We start from the raw sequence: 20,394 nt of genomic DNA on the forward strand, positions 1-20,394 counted from the left end.
GGAGTGCAGACTCTCTACCACTTGTATTCGGTACTTACCAAGATTCCAGAAGGTCTAACGATCGCCTGCCTCGGTAGCGCAGTAGGCAGCGCGTAAGTCTCATAATCTTAAGGTCGTGAGTTCGGTCCTCACCCGGGGCATCTAATTTTCTGTGACTGAAGGTGGTGCTGTTGCTAGGGCGCCAACTTATTTCTTGTTTGTTATCCACAACGTTTCAACGCTTCAGCGGGAAAATGTTTACTTCCTGTTATTGCTACATACAGCTTCCCTATTCCTCTTCTCCCAGCAGAGCATGAAGCCAAAAGCATTGCTCTGCGACGTTTGAGGTGCGCGCCTTGCCAGTCAGTATGTGCAAAGATGCTCGCAAAGAGAGCGACAATGCGACAAGCGACCGTACGAACGGTCGAATGAAACGGCCGCATCCGGTGTGGTCTAGTGGCTAGGATACCTGCCTTTCACCCAGGAGGCCCGGGTTCGATTCCCGGTACCGGAACGGAATTTTTTCCACACTAATCGTGACAAGTTTGAGCTGTCCGAGCGGCCGTTTCCCGTCCTGCTCGCAATATAGCTACTGTTTCGTGACCGTCAGCAGAATATAGACTAGGGAAGCAGACACACGACGACCATAGGAATGGTGTATGGCTTCATGCCATCTGATTCCAGCGTAGGGCTGAGCAGCTGCATCTGCCGAGGCCCGTTAGCTCAGTTGGTTAGAGCGTCGTGCTAATAACGCGAAGGTCGTGGGTTCGATCCCCCCACGGGCCACTTCTCTTTTACTACTGCGAAAAGGCAGCGCCGATTTCAGCTGGCGAGTGTGATGACCAAATGATCATCACCCTGCGTGGAAGTTGACAGAGGATCCGAACCCGACTCGTCGGGAAGCACTACAGCATTCACTCGGCAATGGCCATAATATCTTGAATACACTGGTTAGAGAAAATGAAAGAAAATGTCCGATTGCCGATGCGTAACAACTTTGGCCCTTGTCAGTACTTGGGCGGGTGAGCGCATGGGAACACAGGGCACTATTGGCAGTTTTACTTCCTATTTTTGTTTCTCCTTTGTTTTCGGAGCTACAGCCCGATTCGGCCAGGGAGACGCCACCGTGAAATGAAGGGGGCGTGCTGTGTGTCCATCGCCTCGCCTCTCCTTACCTCTCTCAGTCGTTTCTCGTGCTTGTCGTTTTGATATAGGCCGATTTGAGAGCGTCAGCTCTCGCGTCAGCTGAGCAAAGTCGAGACAAGTCGAGACACACTAAGGGCTGGTATGCAGCGAGTAAGAGGGCGAAAAAACAATAGTTTAAGAGCGCGTGGCAAAAGTACTCATACGCGAAATTAAAAGCCTGCTGCGGTGGCCGGGAATCGAACCCGGATCAACTGCTTGGAAGGCAACTATGCTGACCATTACACCACCACCGCACAAGCGAGCGCCCCGCCACCGCGCTGAGTCGGCTTCCCGCCTGTCGGCAGCGGCCGAAGGTGATCGTACCCGGCAGGCGCATTTCGAGGCAGGCTAGGGGAGCACATCCAGACGCATTCGGACAGCGTATCCGCGCACATTTCGCATCCTTTGGCAAGAGTCGGCGCCGGCGACGCAAGAGTACGCAGAGGACCGCGTTCTGGCGGCATCTTTAAGCAGTGCAGTGCAGGATTCAGCGTCTGCAGCATCTTCTCCACAGAATGCTACGGCGCTTGACGGCAGTCCCACTTTCCCTTGAGACATCTGCTCGGGAAGCAGCGTGAAGGTACCGCTGGCCCGAGCATCGGTGGTTCAGTGGTAGAATGCTCGCCTGCCACGCGGGCGGCCCGGGTTCGATTCCCGGCCGATGCATCATTTTGTTTTTTCTCCGGTAGGGGTGCTGCGTGTCTTTCGCACTCGAACTGCGTGAGCCATGAGAATGAACCGCGGGATTCCGTGTGGAAAGAACCAATCATGCAGCGCGGACGACTGCTCGTTTGGACTCCTGCGTGCTATTGTACATACTGGCGTCGGCCTAGCATCGCAAGTTGCCTGCCGCGCCGTGAATGCACGTGTAGCAACAGAAAAAATGAGCCAGGGAGTGCAGACTCTCTACCACTTGTATTCGGTACTTACCAAGATTCCAGAAGGTCTAACGATCGCCTGCCTCGGTAGCGCAGTAGGCAGCGCGTAAGTCTCATAATCTTAAGGTCGTGAGTTCGATCCTCACCCGGGGCATCTAATTTTCTGTGACTGAAGGTGGTGCTGTTGCTAGGGCGCCAACTTATTTCTTGTTTGTTATCCACAACGTTTCAACGCTTCAGCGGGAAAATGTTTACTTCCTGTTATTGCTACATACAGCTTCCCTATTCCTCTTCTCCCAGCAGAGCATGAAGCCAAAAGCATTGCTCTGCGACGTTTGAGGTGCGCGCCTTGCCAGTCAGTATGTGCAAAGATGCTCGCAAAGAGAGCGACAATGCGACAAGCGACCGTACGAACGGTCGAATGAAACGGCCGCATCCGGTGTGGTCTAGTGGCTAGGATACCTGCCTTTCACCCAGGAGGCCCGGGTTCGATTCCCGGTACCGGAACGGAATTTTTTCCACACTAATCGTGACAAGTTTGAGCTGTCCGAGCGGCCGTTTCCCGTCCTGCTCGCAATATAGCTACTGTTTCGTGACCGTCAGCAGAATATAGACTAGGGAAGCAGACACACGACGACCATAGGAATGGTGTATGGCTTCATGCCATCTGATTCCAGCGTAGGGCTGAGCAGCTGCATCTGCCGAGGCCCGTTAGCTCAGTTGGTTAGAGCGTCGTGCTAATAACGCGAAGGTCGTGGGTTCGATCCCCCCACGGGCCACTTCTCTTTTACTACTGCGAAAAGGCAGCGCCGATTTCAGCTGGCGAGTGTGATGACCAAATGATCATCACCCTGCGTGGAAGTTGACAGAGGATCCGAACCCGACTCGTCGGGAAGCACTACAGCATTCACTCGGCAATGGCCATAATATCTTGAATACACTGGTTAGAGAAAATGAAAGAAAATGTCCGATTGCCGATGCGTAACAACTTTGGCCCTTGTCAGTACTTGGGCGGGTGAGCGCATGGGAACACAGGGCACTATTGGCAGTTTTACTTCCTATTTTTGTTTCTCCTTTGTTTTCGGAGCTACAGCCCGATTCGGCCAGGGAGACGCCACCGTGAAATGAAGGGGGCGTGCTGTGTGTCCATCGCCTCGCCTCTCCTTACCTCTCTCAGTCGTTTCTCGTGCTTGTCGTTTTGATATAGGCCGATTTGAGAGCGTCAGCTCTCGCGTCAGCTGAGCAAAGGCGAGACAAGTCGAGACACACTAAGGGCTGGTATGCAGCGAGTAAGAGGGCGAAAAAACAATAGTTTAAGAGCGCGTGGCAAAAGTACTCATACGCGAAATTAAAAGCCTGCTGCGGTGGCCGGGAATCGAACCCGGATCAACTGCTTGGAAGGCAACTATGCTGACCATTACACCACCACCGCACAAGCGAGCGCCCCGCCACCGCGCTGAGTCGGCTTCCCGCCTGTCGGCAGCGGCCGAAGGTGATCGTACCCGGCAGGCGCATTTCGAGGCAGGCTAGGGGAGCACATCCAGACGCATTCGGACAGCGTATCCGCGCACATTTCGCATCCTTTGGCAAGAGTCGGCGCCGGCGACGCAAGAGTACGCAGAGGACCGCGTTCTGGCGGCATCTTTAAGCAGTGCAGTGCAGGATTCAGCGTCTGCAGCATCTTCTCCACAGAATGCTACGGCGCTTGACGGCAGTCCCACTTTCCCTTGAGACATCTGCTCGGGAAGCAGCGTGAAGGTACCGCTGGCCCGAGCATCGGTGGTTCAGTGGTAGAATGCTCGCCTGCCACGCGGGCGGCCCGGGTTCGATTCCCGGCCGATGCATCATTTTGTTTTTTCTCCGGTAGGGGTGCTGCGTGTCTTTCGCACTCGAACTGCGTGAGCCATGAGAATGAACCGCGGGATTCCGTGTGGAAAGAACCAATCATGCAGCGCGGACGACTGCTCGTTTGGACTCCTGCGTGCTATTGTACATACTGGCGTCGGCCTAGCATCGCAAGTTGCCTGCCGCGCCGTGAATGCACGTGTAGCAACAGAAAAAATGAGCCAGGGAGTGCAGACTCTCTACCACTTGTATTCGGTACTTACCAAGATTCCAGAAGGTCTAACGATCGCCTGCCTCGGTAGCGCAGTAGGCAGCGCGTAAGTCTCATAATCTTAAGGTCGTGAGTTCGGTCCTCACCCGGGGCATCTAATTTTCTGTGACTGAAGGTGGTGCTGTTGCTAGGGCGCCAACTTATTTCTTGTTTGTTATCCACAACGTTTCAACGCTTCAGCGGGAAAATGTTTACTTCCTGTTATTGCTACATACAGCTTCCCTATTCCTCTTCTCCCAGCAGAGCATGAAGCCAAAAGCATTGCTCTGCGACGTTTGAGGTGCGCGCCTTGCCAGTCAGTATGTGCAAAGATGCTCGCAAAGAGAGCGACAATGCGACAAGCGACCGTACGAACGGTCGAATGAAACGGCCGCATCCGGTGTGGTCTAGTGGCTAGGATACCTGCCTTTCACCCAGGAGGCCCGGGTTCGATTCCCGGTACCGGAACGGAATTTTTTCCACACTAATCGTGACAAGTTTGAGCTGTCCGAGCGGCCGTTTCCCGTCCTGCTCGCAATATAGCTACTGTTTCGTGACCGTCAGCAGAATATAGACTAGGGAAGCAGACACACGACGACCATAGGAATGGTGTATGGCTTCATGCCATCTGATTCCAGCGTAGGGCTGAGCAGCTGCATCTGCCGAGGCCCGTTAGCTCAGTTGGTTAGAGCGTCGTGCTAATAACGCGAAGGTCGTGGGTTCGATCCCCCCACGGGCCACTTCTCTTTTACTACTGCGAAAAGGCAGCGCCGATTTCAGCTGGCGAGTGTGATGACCAAATGATCATCACCCTGCGTGGAAGTTGACAGAGGATCCGAACCCGACTCGTCGGGAAGCACTACAGCATTCACTCGGCAATGGCCATAATATCTTGAATACACTGGTTAGAGAAAATGAAAGAAAATGTCCGATTGCCGATGCGTAACAACTTTGGCCCTTGTCAGTACTTGGGCGGGTGAGCGCATGGGAACACAGGGCACTATTGGCAGTTTTACTTCCTATTTTTGTTTCTCCTTTGTTTTCGGAGCTACAGCCCGATTCGGCCAGGGAGACGCCACCGTGAAATGAAGGGGGCGTGCTGTGTGTCCATCGCCTCGCCTCTCCTTACCTCTCTCAGTCGTTTCTCGTGCTTGTCGTTTTGATATAGGCCGATTTGAGAGCGTCAGCTCTCGCGTCAGCTGAGCAAAGGCGAGACAAGTCGAGACACACTAAGGGCTGGTATGCAGCGAGTAAGAGGGCGAAAAAACAATAGTTTAAGAGCGCGTGGCAAAAGTACTCATACGCGAAATTAAAAGCCTGCTGCGGTGGCCGGGAATCGAACCCGGATCAACTGCTTGGAAGGCAACTATGCTGACCATTACACCACCACCGCACAAGCGAGCGCCCCGCCACCGCGCTGAGTCGGCTTCCCGCCTGTCGGCAGCGGCCGAAGGTGATCGTACCCGGCAGGCGCATTTCGAGGCAGGCTAGGGGAGCACATCCAGACGCATTCGGACAGCGTATCCGCGCACATTTCGCATCCTTTGGCAAGAGTCGGCGCCGGCGACGCAAGAGTACGCAGAGGACCGCGTTCTGGCGGCATCTTTAAGCAGTGCAGTGCAGGATTCAGCGTCTGCAGCATCTTCTCCACAGAATGCTACGGCGCTTGACGGCAGTCCCACTTTCCCTTGAGACATCTGCTCGGGAAGCAGCGTGAAGGTACCGCTGGCCCGAGCATCGGTGGTTCAGTGGTAGAATGCTCGCCTGCCACGCGGGCGGCCCGGGTTCGATTCCCGGCCGATGCATCATTTTGTTTTTTCTCCGGTAGGGGTGCTGCGTGTCTTTCGCACTCGAACTGCGTGAGCCATGAGAATGAACCGCGGGATTCCGTGTGGAAAGAACCAATCATGCAGCGCGGACGACTGCTCGTTTGGACTCCTGCGTGCTATTGTACATACTGGCGTCGGCCTAGCATCGCAAGTTGCCTGCCGCGCCGTGAATGCACGTGTAGCAACAGAAAAAATGAGCCAGGGAGTGCAGACTCTCTACCACTTGTATTCGGTACTTACCAAGATTCCAGAAGGTCTAACGATCGCCTGCCTCGGTAGCGCAGTAGGCAGCGCGTAAGTCTCATAATCTTAAGGTCGTGAGTTCGATCCTCACCCGGGGCATCTAATTTTCTGTGACTGAAGGTGGTGCTGTTGCTAGGGCGCCAACTTATTTCTTGTTTGTTATCCACAACGTTTCAACGCTTCAGCGGGAAAATGTTTACTTCCTGTTATTGCTACATACAGCTTCCCTATTCCTCTTCTCCCAGCAGAGCATGAAGCCAAAAGCATTGCTCTGCGACGTTTGAGGTGCGCGCCTTGCCAGTCAGTATGTGCAAAGATGCTCGCAAAGAGAGCGACAATGCGACAAGCGACCGTACGAACGGTCGAATGAAACGGCCGCATCCGGTGTGGTCTAGTGGCTAGGATACCTGCCTTTCACCCAGGAGGCCCGGGTTCGATTCCCGGTACCGGAACGGAATTTTTTCCACACTAATCGTGACAAGTTTGAGCTGTCCGAGCGGCCGTTTCCCGTCCTGCTCGCAATATAGCTACTGTTTCGTGACCGTCAGCAGAATATAGACTAGGGAAGCAGACACACGACGACCATAGGAATGGTGTATGGCTTCATGCCATCTGATTCCAGCGTAGGGCTGAGCAGCTGCATCTGCCGAGGCCCGTTAGCTCAGTTGGTTAGAGCGTCGTGCTAATAACGCGAAGGTCGTGGGTTCGATCCCCCCACGGGCCACTTCTCTTTTACTACTGCGAAAAGGCAGCGCCGATTTCAGCTGGCGAGTGTGATGACCAAATGATCATCACCCTGCGTGGAAGTTGACAGAGGATCCGAACCCGACTCGTCGGGAAGCACTACAGCATTCACTCGGCAATGGCCATAATATCTTGAATACACTGGTTAGAGAAAATGAAAGAAAATGTCCGATTGCCGATGCGTAACAACTTTGGCCCTTGTCAGTACTTGGGCGGGTGAGCGCATGGGAACACAGGGCACTATTGGCAGTTTTACTTCCTATTTTTGTTTCTCCTTTGTTTTCGGAGCTACAGCCCGATTCGGCCAGGGAGACGCCACCGTGAAATGAAGGGGGCGTGCTGTGTGTCCATCGCCTCGCCTCTCCTTACCTCTCTCAGTCGTTTCTCGTGCTTGTCGTTTTGATATAGGCCGATTTGAGAGCGTCAGCTCTCGCGTCAGCTGAGCAAAGTCGAGACAAGTCGAGACACACTAAGGGCTGGTATGCAGCGAGTAAGAGGGCGAAAAAACAATAGTTTAAGAGCGCGTGGCAAAAGTACTCATACGCGAAATTAAAAGCCTGCTGCGGTGGCCGGGAATCGAACCCGGATCAACTGCTTGGAAGGCAACTATGCTGACCATTACACCACCACCGCACAAGCGAGCGCCCCGCCACCGCGCTGAGTCGGCTTCCCGCCTGTCGGCAGCGGCCGAAGGTGATCGTACCCGGCAGGCGCATTTCGAGGCAGGCTAGGGGAGCACATCCAGACGCATTCGGACAGCGTATCCGCGCACATTTCGCATCCTTTGGCAAGAGTCGGCGCCGGCGACGCAAGAGTACGCAGAGGACCGCGTTCTGGCGGCATCTTTAAGCAGTGCAGTGCAGGATTCAGCGTCTGCAGCATCTTCTCCACAGAATGCTACGGCGCTTGACGGCAGTCCCACTTTCCCTTGAGACATCTGCTCGGGAAGCAGCGTGAAGGTACCGCTGGCCCGAGCATCGGTGGTTCAGTGGTAGAATGCTCGCCTGCCACGCGGGCGGCCCGGGTTCGATTCCCGGCCGATGCATCATTTTGTTTTTTCTCCGGTAGGGGTGCTGCGTGTCTTTCGCACTCGAACTGCGTGAGCCATGAGAATGAACCGCGGGATTCCGTGTGGAAAGAACCAATCATGCAGCGCGGACGACTGCTCGTTTGGACTCCTGCGTGCTATTGTACATACTGGCGTCGGCCTAGCATCGCAAGTTGCCTGCCGCGCCGTGAATGCACGTGTAGCAACAGAAAAAATGAGCCAGGGAGTGCAGACTCTCTACCACTTGTATTCGGTACTTACCAAGATTCCAGAAGGTCTAACGATCGCCTGCCTCGGTAGCGCAGTAGGCAGCGCGTAAGTCTCATAATCTTAAGGTCGTGAGTTCGGTCCTCACCCGGGGCATCTAATTTTCTGTGACTGAAGGTGGTGCTGTTGCTAGGGCGCCAACTTATTTCTTGTTTGTTATCCACAACGTTTCAACGCTTCAGCGGGAAAATGTTTACTTCCTGTTATTGCTACATACAGCTTCCCTATTCCTCTTCTCCCAGCAGAGCATGAAGCCAAAAGCATTGCTCTGCGACGTTTGAGGTGCGCGCCTTGCCAGTCAGTATGTGCAAAGATGCTCGCAAAGAGAGCGACAATGCGACAAGCGACCGTACGAACGGTCGAATGAAACGGCCGCATACGGTGTGGTCTAGTGGCTAGGATACCTGCCTTTCACCCAGGAGGCCCGGGTTCGATTCCCGGTACCGGAACGGAATTTTTTCCACACTAATCGTGACAAGTTTGAGCTGTCCGAGCGGCCGTTTCCCGTCCTGCTCGCAATATAGCTACTGTTTCGTGACCGTCAGCAGAATATAGACTAGGGAAGCAGACACACGACGACCATAGGAATGGTGTATGGCTTCATGCCATCTGATTCCAGCGTAGGGCTGAGCAGCTGCATCTGCCGAGGCCCGTTAGCTCAGTTGGTTAGAGCGTCGTGCTAATAACGCGAAGGTCGTGGGTTCGATCCCCCCACGGGCCACTTCTCTTTTACTACTGCGAAAAGGCAGCGCCGATTTCAGCTGGCGAGTGTGATGACCAAATGATCATCACCCTGCGTGGAAGTTGACAGAGGATCCGAACCCGACTCGTCGGGAAGCACTACAGCATTCACTCGGCAATGGCCATAATATCTTGAATACACTGGTTAGAGAAAATGAAAGAAAATGTCCGATTGCCGATGCGTAACAACTTTGGCCCTTGTCAGTACTTGGGCGGGTGAGCGCATGGGAACACAGGGCACTATTGGCAGTTTTACTTCCTATTTTTGTTTCTCCTTTGTTTTCGGAGCTACAGCCCGATTCGGCCAGGGAGACGCCACCGTGAAATGAAGGGGGCGTGCTGTGTGTCCATCGCCTCGCCTCTCCTTACCTCTCTCAGTCGTTTCTCGTGCTTGTCGTTTTGATATAGGCCGATTTGAGAGCGTCAGCTCTCGCGTCAGCTGAGCAAAGTCGAGACAAGTCGAGACACACTAAGGGCTGGTATGCAGCGAGTAAGAGGGCGAAAAAACAATAGTTTAAGAGCGCGTGGCAAAAGTACTCATACGCGAAATTAAAAGCCTGCTGCGGTGGCCGGGAATCGAACCCGGATCAACTGCTTGGAAGGCAACTATGCTGACCATTACACCACCACCGCACAAGCGAGCGCCCCGCCACCGCGCTGAGTCGGCTTCCCGCCTGTCGGCAGCGGCCGAAGGTGATCGTACCCGGCAGGCGCATTTCGAGGCAGGCTAGGGGAGCACATCCAGACGCATTCGGACAGCGTATCCGCGCACATTTCGCATCCTTTGGCAAGAGTCGGCGCCGGCGACGCAAGAGTACGCAGAGGACCGCGTTCTGGCGGCATCTTTAAGCAGTGCAGTGCAGGATTCAGCGTCTGCAGCATCTTCTCCACAGAATGCTACGGCGCTTGACGGCAGTCCCACTTTCCCTTGAGACATCTGCTCGGGAAGCAGCGTGAAGGTACCGCTGGCCCGAGCATCGGTGGTTCAGTGGTAGAATGCTCGCCTGCCACGCGGGCGGCCCGGGTTCGATTCCCGGCCGATGCATCATTTTGTTTTTTCTCCGGTAGGGGTGCTGCGTGTCTTTCGCACTCGAACTGCGTGAGCCATGAGAATGAACCGCGGGATTCCGTGTGGAAAGAACCAATCATGCAGCGCGGACGACTGCTCGTTTGGACTCCTGCGTGCTATTGTACATACTGGCGTCGGCCTAGCATCGCAAGTTGCCTGCCGCGCCGTGAATGCACGTGTAGCAACAGAAAAAATGAGCCAGGGAGTGCAGACTCTCTACCACTTGTATTCGGTACTTACCAAGATTCCAGAAGGTCTAACGATCGCCTGCCTCGGTAGCGCAGTAGGCAGCGCGTAAGTCTCATAATCTTAAGGTCGTGAGTTCGATCCTCACCCGGGGCATCTAATTTTCTGTGACTGAAGGTGGTGCTGTTGCTAGGGCGCCAACTTATTTCTTGTTTGTTATCCACAACGTTTCAACGCTTCAGCGGGAAAATGTTTACTTCCTGTTATTGCTACATACAGCTTCCCTATTCCTCTTCTCCCAGCAGAGCATGAAGCCAAAAGCATTGCTCTGCGACGTTTGAGGTGCGCGCCTTGCCAGTCAGTATGTGCAAAGATGCTCGCAAAGAGAGCGACAATGCGACAAGCGACCGTACGAACGGTCGAATGAAACGGCCGCATCCGGTGTGGTCTAGTGGCTAGGATACCTGCCTTTCACCCAGGAGGCCCGGGTTCGATTCCCGGTACCGGAACGGAATTTTTTCCACACTAATCGTGACAAGTTTGAGCTGTCCGAGCGGCCGTTTCCCGTCCTGCTCGCAATATAGCTACTGTTTCGTGACCGTCAGCAGAATATAGACTAGGGAAGCAGACACACGACGACCATAGGAATGGTGTATGGCTTCATGCCATCTGATTCCAGCGTAGGGCTGAGCAGCTGCATCTGCCGAGGCCCGTTAGCTCAGTTGGTTAGAGCGTCGTGCTAATAACGCGAAGGTCGTGGGTTCGATCCCCCCACGGGCCACTTCTCTTTTACTACTGCGAAAAGGCAGCGCCGATTTCAGCTGGCGAGTGTGATGACCAAATGATCATCACCCTGCGTGGAAGTTGACAGAGGATCCGAACCCGACTCGTCGGGAAGCACTACAGCATTCACTCGGCAATGGCCATAATATCTTGAATACACTGGTTAGAGAAAATGAAAGAAAATGTCCGATTGCCGATGCGTAACAACTTTGGCCCTTGTCAGTACTTGGGCGGGTGAGCGCATGGGAACACAGGGCACTATTGGCAGTTTTACTTCCTATTTTTGTTTCTCCTTTGTTTTCGGAGCTACAGCCCGATTCGGCCAGGGAGACGCCACCGTGAAATGAAGGGGGCGTGCTGTGTGTCCATCGCCTCGCCTCTCCTTACCTCTCTCAGTCGTTTCTCGTGCTTGTCGTTTTGATATAGGCCGATTTGAGAGCGTCAGCTCTCGCGTCAGCTGAGCAAAGTCGAGACAAGTCGAGACACACTAAGGGCTGGTATGCAGCGAGTAAGAGGGCGAAAAAACAATAGTTTAAGAGCGCGTGGCAAAAGTACTCATACGCGAAATTAAAAGCCTGCTGCGGTGGCCGGGAATCGAACCCGGATCAACTGCTTGGAAGGCAACTATGCTGACCATTACACCACCACCGCACAAGCGAGCGCCCCGCCACCGCGCTGAGTCGGCTTCCCGCCTGTCGGCAGCGGCCGAAGGTGATCGTACCCGGCAGGCGCATTTCGAGGCAGGCTAGGGGAGCACATCCAGACGCATTCGGACAGCGTATCCGCGCACATTTCGCATCCTTTGGCAAGAGTCGGCGCCGGCGACGCAAGAGTACGCAGAGGACCGCGTTCTGGCGGCATCTTTAAGCAGTGCAGTGCAGGATTCAGCGTCTGCAGCATCTTCTCCACAGAATGCTACGGCGCTTGACGGCAGTCCCACTTTCCCTTGAGACATCTGCTCGGGAAGCAGCGTGAAGGTACCGCTGGCCCGAGCATCGGTGGTTCAGTGGTAGAATGCTCGCCTGCCACGCGGGCGGCCCGGGTTCGATTCCCGGCCGATGCATCATTTTGTTTTTTCTCCGGTAGGGGTGCTGCGTGTCTTTCGCACTCGAACTGCGTGAGCCATGAGAATGAACCGCGGGATTCCGTGTGGAAAGAACCAATCATGCAGCGCGGACGACTGCTCGTTTGGACTCCTGCGTGCTATTGTACATACTGGCGTCGGCCTAGCATCGCAAGTTGCCTGCCGCGCCGTGAATGCACGTGTAGCAACAGAAAAAATGAGCCAGGGAGTGCAGACTCTCTACCACTTGTATTCGGTACTTACCAAGATTCCAGAAGGTCTAACGATCGCCTGCCTCGGTAGCGCAGTAGGCAGCGCGTAAGTCTCATAATCTTAAGGTCGTGAGTTCGATCCTCACCCGGGGCATCTAATTTTCTGTGACTGAAGGTGGTGCTGTTGCTAGGGCGCCAACTTATTTCTTGTTTGTTATCCACAACGTTTCAACGCTTCAGCGGGAAAATGTTTACTTCCTGTTATTGCTACATACAGCTTCCCTATTCCTCTTCTCCCAGCAGAGCATGAAGCCAAAAGCATTGCTCTGCGACGTTTGAGGTGCGCGCCTTGCCAGTCAGTATGTGCAAAGATGCTCGCAAAGAGAGCGACAATGCGACAAGCGACCGTACGAACGGTCGAATGAAACGGCCGCATCCGGTGTGGTCTAGTGGCTAGGATACCTGCCTTTCACCCAGGAGGCCCGGGTTCGATTCCCGGTACCGGAACGGAATTTTTTCCACACTAATCGTGACAAGTTTGAGCTGTCCGAGCGGCCGTTTCCCGTCCTGCTCGCAATATAGCTACTGTTTCGTGACCGTCAGCAGAATATAGACTAGGGAAGCAGACACACGACGACCATAGGAATGGTGTATGGCTTCATGCCATCTGATTCCAGCGTAGGGCTGAGCAGCTGCATCTGCCGAGGCCCGTTAGCTCAGTTGGTTAGAGCGTCGTGCTAATAACGCGAAGGTCGTGGGTTCGATCCCCCCACGGGCCACTTCTCTTTTACTACTGCGAAAAGGCAGCGCCGATTTCAGCTGGCGAGTGTGATGACCAAATGATCATCACCCTGCGTGGAAGTTGACAGAGGATCCGAACCCGACTCGTCGGGAAGCACTACAGCATTCACTCGGCAATGGCCATAATATCTTGAATACACTGGTTAGAGAAAATGAAAGAAAATGTCCGATTGCCGATGCGTAACAACTTTGGCCCTTGTCAGTACTTGGGCGGGTGAGCGCATGGGAACACAGGGCACTATTGGCAGTTTTACTTCCTATTTTTGTTTCTCCTTTGTTTTCGGAGCTACAGCCCGATTCGGCCAGGGAGACGCCACCGTGAAATGAAGGGGGCGTGCTGTGTGTCCATCGCCTCGCCTCTCCTTACCTCTCTCAGTCGTTTCTCGTGCTTGTCGTTTTGATATAGGCCGATTTGAGAGCGTCAGCTCTCGCGTCAGCTGAGCAAAGTCGAGACAAGTCGAGACACACTAAGGGCTGGTATGCAGCGAGTAAGAGGGCGAAAAAACAATAGTTTAAGAGCGCGTGGCAAAAGTACTCATACGCGAAATTAAAAGCCTGCTGCGGTGGCCGGGAATCGAACCCGGATCAACTGCTTGGAAGGCAACTATGCTGACCATTACACCACCACCGCACAAGCGAGCGCCCCGCCACCGCGCTGAGTCGGCTTCCCGCCTGTCGGCAGCGGCCGAAGGTGATCGTACCCGGCAGGCGCATTTCGAGGCAGGCTAGGGGAGCACATCCAGACGCATTCGGACAGCGTATCCGCGCACATTTCGCATCCTTTGGCAAGAGTCGGCGCCGGCGACGCAAGAGTACGCAGAGGACCGCGTTCTGGCGGCATCTTTAAGCAGTGCAGTGCAGGATTCAGCGTCTGCAGCATCTTCTCCACAGAATGCTACGGCGCTTGACGGCAGTCCCACTTTCCCTTGAGACATCTGCTCGGGAAGCAGCGTGAAGGTACCGCTGGCCCGAGCATCGGTGGTTCAGTGGTAGAATGCTCGCCTGCCACGCGGGCGGCCCGGGTTCGATTCCCGGCCGATGCATCATTTTGTTTTTTCTCCGGTAGGGGTGCTGCGTGTCTTTCGCACTCGAACTGCGTGAGCCATGAGAATGAACCGCGGGATTCCGTGTGGAAAGAACCAATCATGCAGCGCGGACGACTGCTCGTTTGGACTCCTGCGTGCTATTGTACATACTGGCGTCGGCCTAGCATCGCAAGTTGCCTGCCGCGCCGTGAATGCACGTGTAGCAACAGAAAAAATGAGCCAGGGAGTGCAGACTCTCTACCACTTGTATTCGGTACTTACCAAGATTCCAGAAGGTCTAACGATCGCCTGCCTCGGTAGCGCAGTAGGCAGCGCGTAAGTCTCATAATCTTAAGGTCGTGAGTTCGATCCTCACCCGGGGCATCTAATTTTCTGTGACTGAAGGTGGTGCTGTTGCTAGGGCGCCAACTTATTTCTTGTTTGTTATCCACAACGTTTCAACGCTTCAGCGGGAAAATGTTTACTTCCTGTTATTGCTACATACAGCTTCCCTATTCCTCTTCTCCCAGCAGAGCATGAAGCCAAAAGCATTGCTCTGCGACGTTTGAGGTGCGCGCCTTGCCAGTCAGTATGTGCAAAGATGCTCGCAAAGAGAGCGACAATGCGACAAGCGACCGTACGAACGGTCGAATGAAACGGCCGCATCCGGTGTGGTCTAGTGGCTAGGATACCTGCCTTTCACCCAGGAGGCCCGGGTTCGATTCCCGGTACCGGAACGGAATTTTTTCCACACTAATCGTGACAAGTTTGAGCTGTCCGAGCGGCCGTTTCCCGTCCTGCTCGCAATATAGCTACTGTTTCGTGACCGTCAGCAGAATATAGACTAGGGAAGCAGACACACGACGACCATAGGAATGGTGTATGGCTTCATGCCATCTGATTCCAGCGTAGGGCTGAGCAGCTGCATCTGCCGAGGCCCGTTAGCTCAGTTGGTTAGAGCGTCGTGCTAATAACGCGAAGGTCGTGGGTTCGATCCCCCCACGGGCCACTTCTCTTTTACTACTGCGAAAAGGCAGCGCCGATTTCAGCTGGCGAGTGTGATGACCAAATGATCATCACCCTGCGTGGAAGTTGACAGAGGATCCGAACCCGACTCGTCGGGAAGCACTACAGCATTCACTCGGCAATGGCCATAATATCTTGAATACACTGGTTAGAGAAAATGAAAGAAAATGTCCGATTGCCGATGCGTAACAACTTTGGCCCTTGTCAGTACTTGGGCGGGTGAGCGCATGGGAACACAGGGCACTATTGGCAGTTTTACTTCCTATTTTTGTTTCTCCTTTGTTTTCGGAGCTACAGCCCGATTCGGCCAGGGAGACGCCACCGTGAAATGAAGGGGGCGTGCTGTGTGTCCATCGCCTCGCCTCTCCTTACCTCTCTCAGTCGTTTCTCGTGCTTGTCGTTTTGATATAGGCCGATTTGAGAGCGTCAGCTCTCGCGTCAGCTGAGCAAAGTCGAGACAAGTCGAGACACACTAAGGGCTGGTATGCAGCGAGTAAGAGGGCGAAAAAACAATAGTTTAAGAGCGCGTGGCAAAAGTACTCATACGCGAAATTAAAAGCCTGCTGCGGTGGCCGGGAATCGAACCCGGATCAACTGCTTGGAAGGCAACTATGCTGACCATTACACCACCACCGCACAAGCGAGCGCCCCGCCACCGCGCTGAGTCGGCTTCCCGCCTGTCGGCAGCGGCCGAAGGTGATCGTACCCGGCAGGCGCATTTCGAGGCAGGCTAGGGGAGCACATCCAGACGCATTCGGACAGCGTATCCGCGCACATTTCGCATCCTTTGGCAAGAGTCGGCGCCGGCGACGCAAGAGTACGCAGAGGACCGCGTTCTGGCGGCATCTTTAAGCAGTGCAGTGCAGGATTCAGCGTCTGCAGCATCTTCTCCACAGAATGCTACGGCGCTTGACGGCAGTCCCACTTTCCCTTGAGACATCTGCTCGGGAAGCAGCGTGAAGGTACCGCTGGCCCGAGCATCGGTGGTTCAGTGGTAGAATGCTCGCCTGCCACGCGGGCGGCCCGGGTTCGATTCCCGGCCGATGCATCATTTTGTTTTTTCTCCGGTAGGGGTGCTGCGTGTCTTTCGCACTCGAACTGCGTGAGCCATGAGAATGAACCGCGGGATTCCGTGTGGAAAGAACCAATCATGCAGCGCGGACGACTGCTCGTTTGGACTCCTGCGTGCTATTGTACATACTGGCGTCGGCCTAGCATCGCAAGTTGCCTGCCGCGCCGTGAATGCACGTGTAGCAACAGAAAAAATGAGCCAGGGAGTGCAGACTCTCTACCACTTGTATTCGGTACTTACCAAGATTCCAGAAGGTCTAACGATCGCCTGCCTCGGTAGCGCAGTAGGCAGCGCGTAAGTCTCATAATCTTAAGGTCGTGAGTTCGATCCTCACCCGGGGCATCTAATTTTCTGTGACTGAAGGTGGTGCTGTTGCTAGGGCGCCAACTTATTTCTTGTTTGTTATCCACAACGTTTCAACGCTTCAGCGGGAAAATGTTTACTTCCTGTTATTGCTACATACAGCTTCCCTATTCCTCTTCTCCCAGCAGAGCATGAAGCCAAAAGCATTGCTCTGCGACGTTTGAGGTGCGCGCCTTGCCAGTCAGTATGTGCAAAGATGCTCGCAAAGAGAGCGACAATGCGACAAGCGACCGTACGAACGGTCGAATGAAACGGCCGCATCCGGTGTGGTCTAGTGGCTAGGATACCTGCCTTTCACCCAGGAGGCCCGGGTTCGATTCCCGGTACCGGAACGGAATTTTTTCCACACTAATCGTGACAAGTTTGAGCTGTCCGAGCGGCCGTTTCCCGTCCTGCTCGCAATATAGCTACTGTTTCGTGACCGTCAGCAGAATATAGACTAGGGAAGCAGACACACGACGACCATAGGAATGGTGTATGGCTTCATGCCATCTGATTCCAGCGTAGGGCTGAGCAGCTGCATCTGCCGAGGCCCGTTAGCTCAGTTGGTTAGAGCGTCGTGCTAATAACGCGAAGGTCGTGGGTTCGATCCCCCCACGGGCCACTTCTCTTTTACTACTGCGAAAAGGCAGCGCCGATTTCAGCTGGCGAGTGTGATGACCAAATGATCATCACCCTGCGTGGAAGTTGACAGAGGATCCGAACCCGACTCGTCGGGAAGCACTACAGCATTCACTCGGCAATGGCCATAATATCTTGAATACACTGGTTAGAGAAAATGAAAGAAAATGTCCGATTGCCGATGCGTAACAACTTTGGCCCTTGTCAGTACTTGGGCGGGTGAGCGCATGGGAACACAGGGCACTATTGGCAGTTTTACTTCCTATTTTTGTTTCTCCTTTGTTTTCGGAGCTACAGCCCGATTCGGCCAGGGAGACGCCACCGTGAAATGAAGGGGGCGTGCTGTGTGTCCATCGCCTCGCCTCTCCTTACCTCTCTCAGTCGTTTCTCGTGCTTGTCGTTTTGATATAGGCCGATTTGAGAGCGTCAGCTCTCGCGTCAGCTGAGCAAAGTCGAGACAAGTCGAGACACACTAAGGGCTGGTATGCAGCGAGTAAGAGGGCGAAAAAACAATAGTTTAAGAGCGCGTGGCAAAAGTACTCATACGCGAAATTAAAAGCCTGCTGCGGTGGCCGGGAATCGAACCCGGATCAACTGCTTGGAAGGCAACTATGCTGACCATTACACCACCACCGCACAAGCGAGCGCCCCGCCACCGCGCTGAGTCGGCTTCCCGCCTGTCGGCAGCGGCCGAAGGTGATCGTACCCGGCAGGCGCATTTCGAGGCAGGCTAGGGGAGCACATCCAGACGCATTCGGACAGCGTATCCGCGCACATTTCGCATCCTTTGGCAAGAGTCGGCGCCGGCGACGCAAGAGTACGCAGAGGACCGCGTTCTGGCGGCATCTTTAAGCAGTGCAGTGCAGGATTCAGCGTCTGCAGCATCTTCTCCACAGAATGCTACGGCGCTTGACGGCAGTCCCACTTTCCCTTGAGACATCTGCTCGGGAAGCAGCGTGAAGGTACCGCTGGCCCGAGCATCGGTGGTTCAGTGGTAGAATGCTCGCCTGCCACGCGGGCGGCCCGGGTTCGATTCCCGGCCGATGCATCATTTTGTTTTTTCTCCGGTAGGGGTGCTGCGTGTCTTTCGCACTCGAACTGCGTGAGCCATGAGAATGAACCGCGGGATTCCGTGTGGAAAGAACCAATCATGCAGCGCGGACGACTGCTCGTTTGGACTCCTGCGTGCTATTGTACATACTGGCGTCGGCCTAGCATCGCAAGTTGCCTGCCGCGCCGTGAATGCACGTGTAGCAACAGAAAAAATGAGCCAGGGAGTGCAGACTCTCTACCACTTGTATTCGGTACTTACCAAGATTCCAGAAGGTCTAACGATCGCCTGCCTCGGTAGCGCAGTAGGCAGCGCGTAAGTCTCATAATCTTAAGGTCGTGAGTTCGGTCCTCACCCGGGGCATCTAATTTTCTGTGACTGAAGGTGGTGCTGTTGCTAGGGCGCCAACTTATTTCTTGTTTGTTATCCACAACGTTTCAACGCTTCAGCGGGAAAATGTTTACTTCCTGTTATTGCTACATACAGCTTCCCTATTCCTCTTCTCCCAGCAGAGCATGAAGCCAAAAGCATTGCTCTGCGACGTTTGAGGTGCGCGCCTTGCCAGTCAGTATGTGCAAAGATGCTCGCAAAGAGAGCGACAATGCGACAAGCGACCGTACGAACGGTCGAATGAAACGGCCGCATCCGGTGTGGTCTAGTGGCTAGGATACCTGCCTTTCACCCAGGAGGCCCGGGTTCGATTCCCGGTACCGGAACGGAATTTTTTCCACACTAATCGTGACAAGTTTGAGCTGTCCGAGCGGCCGTTTCCCGTCCTGCTCGCAATATAGCTACTGTTTCGTGACCGTCAGCAGAATATAGACTAGGGAAGCAGACACACGACGACCATAGGAATGGTGTATGGCTTCATGCCATCTGATTCCAGCGTAGGGCTGAGCAGCTGCATCTGCCGAGGCCCGTTAGCTCAGTTGGTTAGAGCGTCGTGCTAATAACGCGAAGGTCGTGGGTTCGATCCCCCCACGGGCCACTTCTCTTTTACTACTGCGAAAAGGCAGCGCCGATTTCAGCTGGCGAGTGTGATGACCAAATGATCATCACCCTGCGTGGAAGTTGACAGAGGATCCGAACCCGACTCGTCGGGAAGCACTACAGCATTCACTCGGCAATGGCCATAATATCTTGAATACACTGGTTAGAGAAAATGAAAGAAAATGTCCGATTGCCGATGCGTAACAACTTTGGCCCTTGTCAGTACTTGGGCGGGTGAGCGCATGGGAACACAGGGCACTATTGGCAGTTTTACTTCCTATTTTTGTTTCTCCTTTGTTTTCGGAGCTACAGCCCGATTCGGCCAGGGAGACGCCACCGTGAAATGAAGGGGGCGTGCTGTGTGTCCATCGCCTCGCCTCTCCTTACCTCTCTCAGTCGTTTCTCGTGCTTGTCGTTTTGATATAGGCCGATTTGAGAGCGTCAGCTCTCGCGTCAGCTGAGCAAAGGCGAGACAAGTCGAGACACACTAAGGGCTGGTATGCAGCGAGTAAGAGGGCGAAAAAACAATAGTTTAAGAGCGCGTGGCAAAAGTACTCATACGCGAAATTAAAAGCCTGCTGCGGTGGCCGGGAATCGAACCCGGATCAACTGCTTGGAAGGCAACTATGCTGACCATTACACCACCACCGCACAAGCGAGCGCCCCGCCACCGCGCTGAGTCGGCTTCCCGCCTGTCGGCAGCGGCCGAAGGTGATCGTACCCGGCAGGCGCATTTCGAGGCAGGCTAGGGGAGCACATCCAGACGCATTCGGACAGCGTATCCGCGCACATTTCGCATCCTTTGGCAAGAGTCGGCGCCGGCGACGCAAGAGTACGCAGAGGACCGCGTTCTGGCGGCATCTTTAAGCAGTGCAGTGCAGGATTCAGCGTCTGCAGCATCTTCTCCACAGAATGCTACGGCGCTTGACGGCAGTCCCACTTTCCCTTGAGACATCTGCTCGGGAAGCAGCGTGAAGGTACCGCTGGCCCGAGCATCGGTGGTTCAGTGGTAGAATGCTCGCCTGCCACGCGGGCGGCCCGGGTTCGATTCCCGGCCGATGCATCATTTTGTTTTTTCTCCGGTAGGGGTGCTGCGTGTCTTTCGCACTCGAACTGCGTGAGC

General features: G+C 54.5%; 50 non-coding genes across 50 annotated transcripts; 40 read left to right on the top strand and 10 right to left on the bottom strand.

The window, feature by feature from the left end:
* The first annotated feature begins 67 nt into the window (after nucleotides 1-67).
* On the top strand, nucleotides 68-140 carry Trnam-cau. The gene has a single exon. It is a non-coding gene; the product is annotated as a tRNA-Met (tRNA).
* A 281-nt stretch (nucleotides 141-421) lies between these two features.
* On the top strand, nucleotides 422-493 carry Trnae-uuc. Its single transcript has one exon. It is a non-coding gene; the product is annotated as a tRNA-Glu (tRNA).
* A 198-nt stretch (nucleotides 494-691) lies between these two features.
* Trnai-aau lies at nucleotides 692-765 on the top strand. The gene has a single exon. It is a non-coding gene; the product is annotated as a tRNA-Ile (tRNA).
* A 581-nt stretch (nucleotides 766-1,346) lies between these two features.
* Trnag-ucc lies at nucleotides 1,347-1,418 on the bottom strand. The gene has a single exon. It is a non-coding gene; the product is annotated as a tRNA-Gly (tRNA).
* A 341-nt stretch (nucleotides 1,419-1,759) lies between these two features.
* Trnag-gcc lies at nucleotides 1,760-1,830 on the top strand. The gene has a single exon. It is a non-coding gene; the product is annotated as a tRNA-Gly (tRNA).
* Nucleotides 1,831-2,123: 293 nt separating this feature from the next.
* Nucleotides 2,124-2,196, top strand: Trnam-cau. The gene has a single exon. It is a non-coding gene; the product is annotated as a tRNA-Met (tRNA).
* A 281-nt stretch (nucleotides 2,197-2,477) lies between these two features.
* Nucleotides 2,478-2,549, top strand: Trnae-uuc. Its single transcript has one exon. It is a non-coding gene; the product is annotated as a tRNA-Glu (tRNA).
* A 198-nt stretch (nucleotides 2,550-2,747) lies between these two features.
* Nucleotides 2,748-2,821, top strand: Trnai-aau. The gene has a single exon. It is a non-coding gene; the product is annotated as a tRNA-Ile (tRNA).
* A 581-nt stretch (nucleotides 2,822-3,402) lies between these two features.
* Trnag-ucc lies at nucleotides 3,403-3,474 on the bottom strand. Its single transcript has one exon. It is a non-coding gene; the product is annotated as a tRNA-Gly (tRNA).
* A 341-nt stretch (nucleotides 3,475-3,815) lies between these two features.
* On the top strand, nucleotides 3,816-3,886 carry Trnag-gcc. The gene has a single exon. It is a non-coding gene; the product is annotated as a tRNA-Gly (tRNA).
* Nucleotides 3,887-4,179: 293 nt separating this feature from the next.
* Trnam-cau lies at nucleotides 4,180-4,252 on the top strand. The gene has a single exon. It is a non-coding gene; the product is annotated as a tRNA-Met (tRNA).
* A 281-nt stretch (nucleotides 4,253-4,533) lies between these two features.
* Trnae-uuc lies at nucleotides 4,534-4,605 on the top strand. Its single transcript has one exon. It is a non-coding gene; the product is annotated as a tRNA-Glu (tRNA).
* A 198-nt stretch (nucleotides 4,606-4,803) lies between these two features.
* Nucleotides 4,804-4,877, top strand: Trnai-aau. Its single transcript has one exon. It is a non-coding gene; the product is annotated as a tRNA-Ile (tRNA).
* A 581-nt stretch (nucleotides 4,878-5,458) lies between these two features.
* Trnag-ucc lies at nucleotides 5,459-5,530 on the bottom strand. Its single transcript has one exon. It is a non-coding gene; the product is annotated as a tRNA-Gly (tRNA).
* Nucleotides 5,531-5,871: 341 nt separating this feature from the next.
* On the top strand, nucleotides 5,872-5,942 carry Trnag-gcc. Its single transcript has one exon. It is a non-coding gene; the product is annotated as a tRNA-Gly (tRNA).
* Nucleotides 5,943-6,235: 293 nt separating this feature from the next.
* On the top strand, nucleotides 6,236-6,308 carry Trnam-cau. The gene has a single exon. It is a non-coding gene; the product is annotated as a tRNA-Met (tRNA).
* Nucleotides 6,309-6,589: 281 nt separating this feature from the next.
* On the top strand, nucleotides 6,590-6,661 carry Trnae-uuc. Its single transcript has one exon. It is a non-coding gene; the product is annotated as a tRNA-Glu (tRNA).
* A 198-nt stretch (nucleotides 6,662-6,859) lies between these two features.
* Nucleotides 6,860-6,933, top strand: Trnai-aau. The gene has a single exon. It is a non-coding gene; the product is annotated as a tRNA-Ile (tRNA).
* A 581-nt stretch (nucleotides 6,934-7,514) lies between these two features.
* Nucleotides 7,515-7,586, bottom strand: Trnag-ucc. The gene has a single exon. It is a non-coding gene; the product is annotated as a tRNA-Gly (tRNA).
* Nucleotides 7,587-7,927: 341 nt separating this feature from the next.
* Trnag-gcc lies at nucleotides 7,928-7,998 on the top strand. Its single transcript has one exon. It is a non-coding gene; the product is annotated as a tRNA-Gly (tRNA).
* A 293-nt stretch (nucleotides 7,999-8,291) lies between these two features.
* On the top strand, nucleotides 8,292-8,364 carry Trnam-cau. Its single transcript has one exon. It is a non-coding gene; the product is annotated as a tRNA-Met (tRNA).
* Nucleotides 8,365-8,645: 281 nt separating this feature from the next.
* Nucleotides 8,646-8,717, top strand: Trnae-uuc. Its single transcript has one exon. It is a non-coding gene; the product is annotated as a tRNA-Glu (tRNA).
* A 198-nt stretch (nucleotides 8,718-8,915) lies between these two features.
* Nucleotides 8,916-8,989, top strand: Trnai-aau. The gene has a single exon. It is a non-coding gene; the product is annotated as a tRNA-Ile (tRNA).
* A 581-nt stretch (nucleotides 8,990-9,570) lies between these two features.
* On the bottom strand, nucleotides 9,571-9,642 carry Trnag-ucc. Its single transcript has one exon. It is a non-coding gene; the product is annotated as a tRNA-Gly (tRNA).
* Nucleotides 9,643-9,983: 341 nt separating this feature from the next.
* On the top strand, nucleotides 9,984-10,054 carry Trnag-gcc. Its single transcript has one exon. It is a non-coding gene; the product is annotated as a tRNA-Gly (tRNA).
* A 293-nt stretch (nucleotides 10,055-10,347) lies between these two features.
* Nucleotides 10,348-10,420, top strand: Trnam-cau. The gene has a single exon. It is a non-coding gene; the product is annotated as a tRNA-Met (tRNA).
* Nucleotides 10,421-10,701: 281 nt separating this feature from the next.
* Nucleotides 10,702-10,773, top strand: Trnae-uuc. Its single transcript has one exon. It is a non-coding gene; the product is annotated as a tRNA-Glu (tRNA).
* Nucleotides 10,774-10,971: 198 nt separating this feature from the next.
* On the top strand, nucleotides 10,972-11,045 carry Trnai-aau. The gene has a single exon. It is a non-coding gene; the product is annotated as a tRNA-Ile (tRNA).
* A 581-nt stretch (nucleotides 11,046-11,626) lies between these two features.
* On the bottom strand, nucleotides 11,627-11,698 carry Trnag-ucc. Its single transcript has one exon. It is a non-coding gene; the product is annotated as a tRNA-Gly (tRNA).
* A 341-nt stretch (nucleotides 11,699-12,039) lies between these two features.
* Nucleotides 12,040-12,110, top strand: Trnag-gcc. Its single transcript has one exon. It is a non-coding gene; the product is annotated as a tRNA-Gly (tRNA).
* Nucleotides 12,111-12,403: 293 nt separating this feature from the next.
* On the top strand, nucleotides 12,404-12,476 carry Trnam-cau. The gene has a single exon. It is a non-coding gene; the product is annotated as a tRNA-Met (tRNA).
* Nucleotides 12,477-12,757: 281 nt separating this feature from the next.
* Nucleotides 12,758-12,829, top strand: Trnae-uuc. The gene has a single exon. It is a non-coding gene; the product is annotated as a tRNA-Glu (tRNA).
* A 198-nt stretch (nucleotides 12,830-13,027) lies between these two features.
* On the top strand, nucleotides 13,028-13,101 carry Trnai-aau. The gene has a single exon. It is a non-coding gene; the product is annotated as a tRNA-Ile (tRNA).
* A 581-nt stretch (nucleotides 13,102-13,682) lies between these two features.
* Nucleotides 13,683-13,754, bottom strand: Trnag-ucc. Its single transcript has one exon. It is a non-coding gene; the product is annotated as a tRNA-Gly (tRNA).
* A 341-nt stretch (nucleotides 13,755-14,095) lies between these two features.
* Nucleotides 14,096-14,166, top strand: Trnag-gcc. Its single transcript has one exon. It is a non-coding gene; the product is annotated as a tRNA-Gly (tRNA).
* A 293-nt stretch (nucleotides 14,167-14,459) lies between these two features.
* On the top strand, nucleotides 14,460-14,532 carry Trnam-cau. Its single transcript has one exon. It is a non-coding gene; the product is annotated as a tRNA-Met (tRNA).
* A 281-nt stretch (nucleotides 14,533-14,813) lies between these two features.
* Nucleotides 14,814-14,885, top strand: Trnae-uuc. The gene has a single exon. It is a non-coding gene; the product is annotated as a tRNA-Glu (tRNA).
* Nucleotides 14,886-15,083: 198 nt separating this feature from the next.
* Trnai-aau lies at nucleotides 15,084-15,157 on the top strand. The gene has a single exon. It is a non-coding gene; the product is annotated as a tRNA-Ile (tRNA).
* A 581-nt stretch (nucleotides 15,158-15,738) lies between these two features.
* Nucleotides 15,739-15,810, bottom strand: Trnag-ucc. The gene has a single exon. It is a non-coding gene; the product is annotated as a tRNA-Gly (tRNA).
* A 341-nt stretch (nucleotides 15,811-16,151) lies between these two features.
* Trnag-gcc lies at nucleotides 16,152-16,222 on the top strand. Its single transcript has one exon. It is a non-coding gene; the product is annotated as a tRNA-Gly (tRNA).
* A 293-nt stretch (nucleotides 16,223-16,515) lies between these two features.
* On the top strand, nucleotides 16,516-16,588 carry Trnam-cau. The gene has a single exon. It is a non-coding gene; the product is annotated as a tRNA-Met (tRNA).
* Nucleotides 16,589-16,869: 281 nt separating this feature from the next.
* Nucleotides 16,870-16,941, top strand: Trnae-uuc. Its single transcript has one exon. It is a non-coding gene; the product is annotated as a tRNA-Glu (tRNA).
* A 198-nt stretch (nucleotides 16,942-17,139) lies between these two features.
* Nucleotides 17,140-17,213, top strand: Trnai-aau. Its single transcript has one exon. It is a non-coding gene; the product is annotated as a tRNA-Ile (tRNA).
* A 581-nt stretch (nucleotides 17,214-17,794) lies between these two features.
* Trnag-ucc lies at nucleotides 17,795-17,866 on the bottom strand. The gene has a single exon. It is a non-coding gene; the product is annotated as a tRNA-Gly (tRNA).
* A 341-nt stretch (nucleotides 17,867-18,207) lies between these two features.
* On the top strand, nucleotides 18,208-18,278 carry Trnag-gcc. Its single transcript has one exon. It is a non-coding gene; the product is annotated as a tRNA-Gly (tRNA).
* A 293-nt stretch (nucleotides 18,279-18,571) lies between these two features.
* Trnam-cau lies at nucleotides 18,572-18,644 on the top strand. The gene has a single exon. It is a non-coding gene; the product is annotated as a tRNA-Met (tRNA).
* Nucleotides 18,645-18,925: 281 nt separating this feature from the next.
* Nucleotides 18,926-18,997, top strand: Trnae-uuc. Its single transcript has one exon. It is a non-coding gene; the product is annotated as a tRNA-Glu (tRNA).
* Nucleotides 18,998-19,195: 198 nt separating this feature from the next.
* Nucleotides 19,196-19,269, top strand: Trnai-aau. Its single transcript has one exon. It is a non-coding gene; the product is annotated as a tRNA-Ile (tRNA).
* A 581-nt stretch (nucleotides 19,270-19,850) lies between these two features.
* On the bottom strand, nucleotides 19,851-19,922 carry Trnag-ucc. Its single transcript has one exon. It is a non-coding gene; the product is annotated as a tRNA-Gly (tRNA).
* Nucleotides 19,923-20,263: 341 nt separating this feature from the next.
* Nucleotides 20,264-20,334, top strand: Trnag-gcc. The gene has a single exon. It is a non-coding gene; the product is annotated as a tRNA-Gly (tRNA).
* Nucleotides 20,335-20,394: the final 60 nt, after the last annotated feature.

The sequence above is a fragment of the Schistocerca americana genome, unplaced genomic scaffold (genome assembly GCF_021461395.2).
Source record: "Schistocerca americana isolate TAMUIC-IGC-003095 unplaced genomic scaffold, iqSchAmer2.1 HiC_scaffold_325, whole genome shotgun sequence".
Classification (NCBI taxonomy): domain Eukaryota; kingdom Metazoa; phylum Arthropoda; class Insecta; order Orthoptera; family Acrididae; genus Schistocerca; species Schistocerca americana.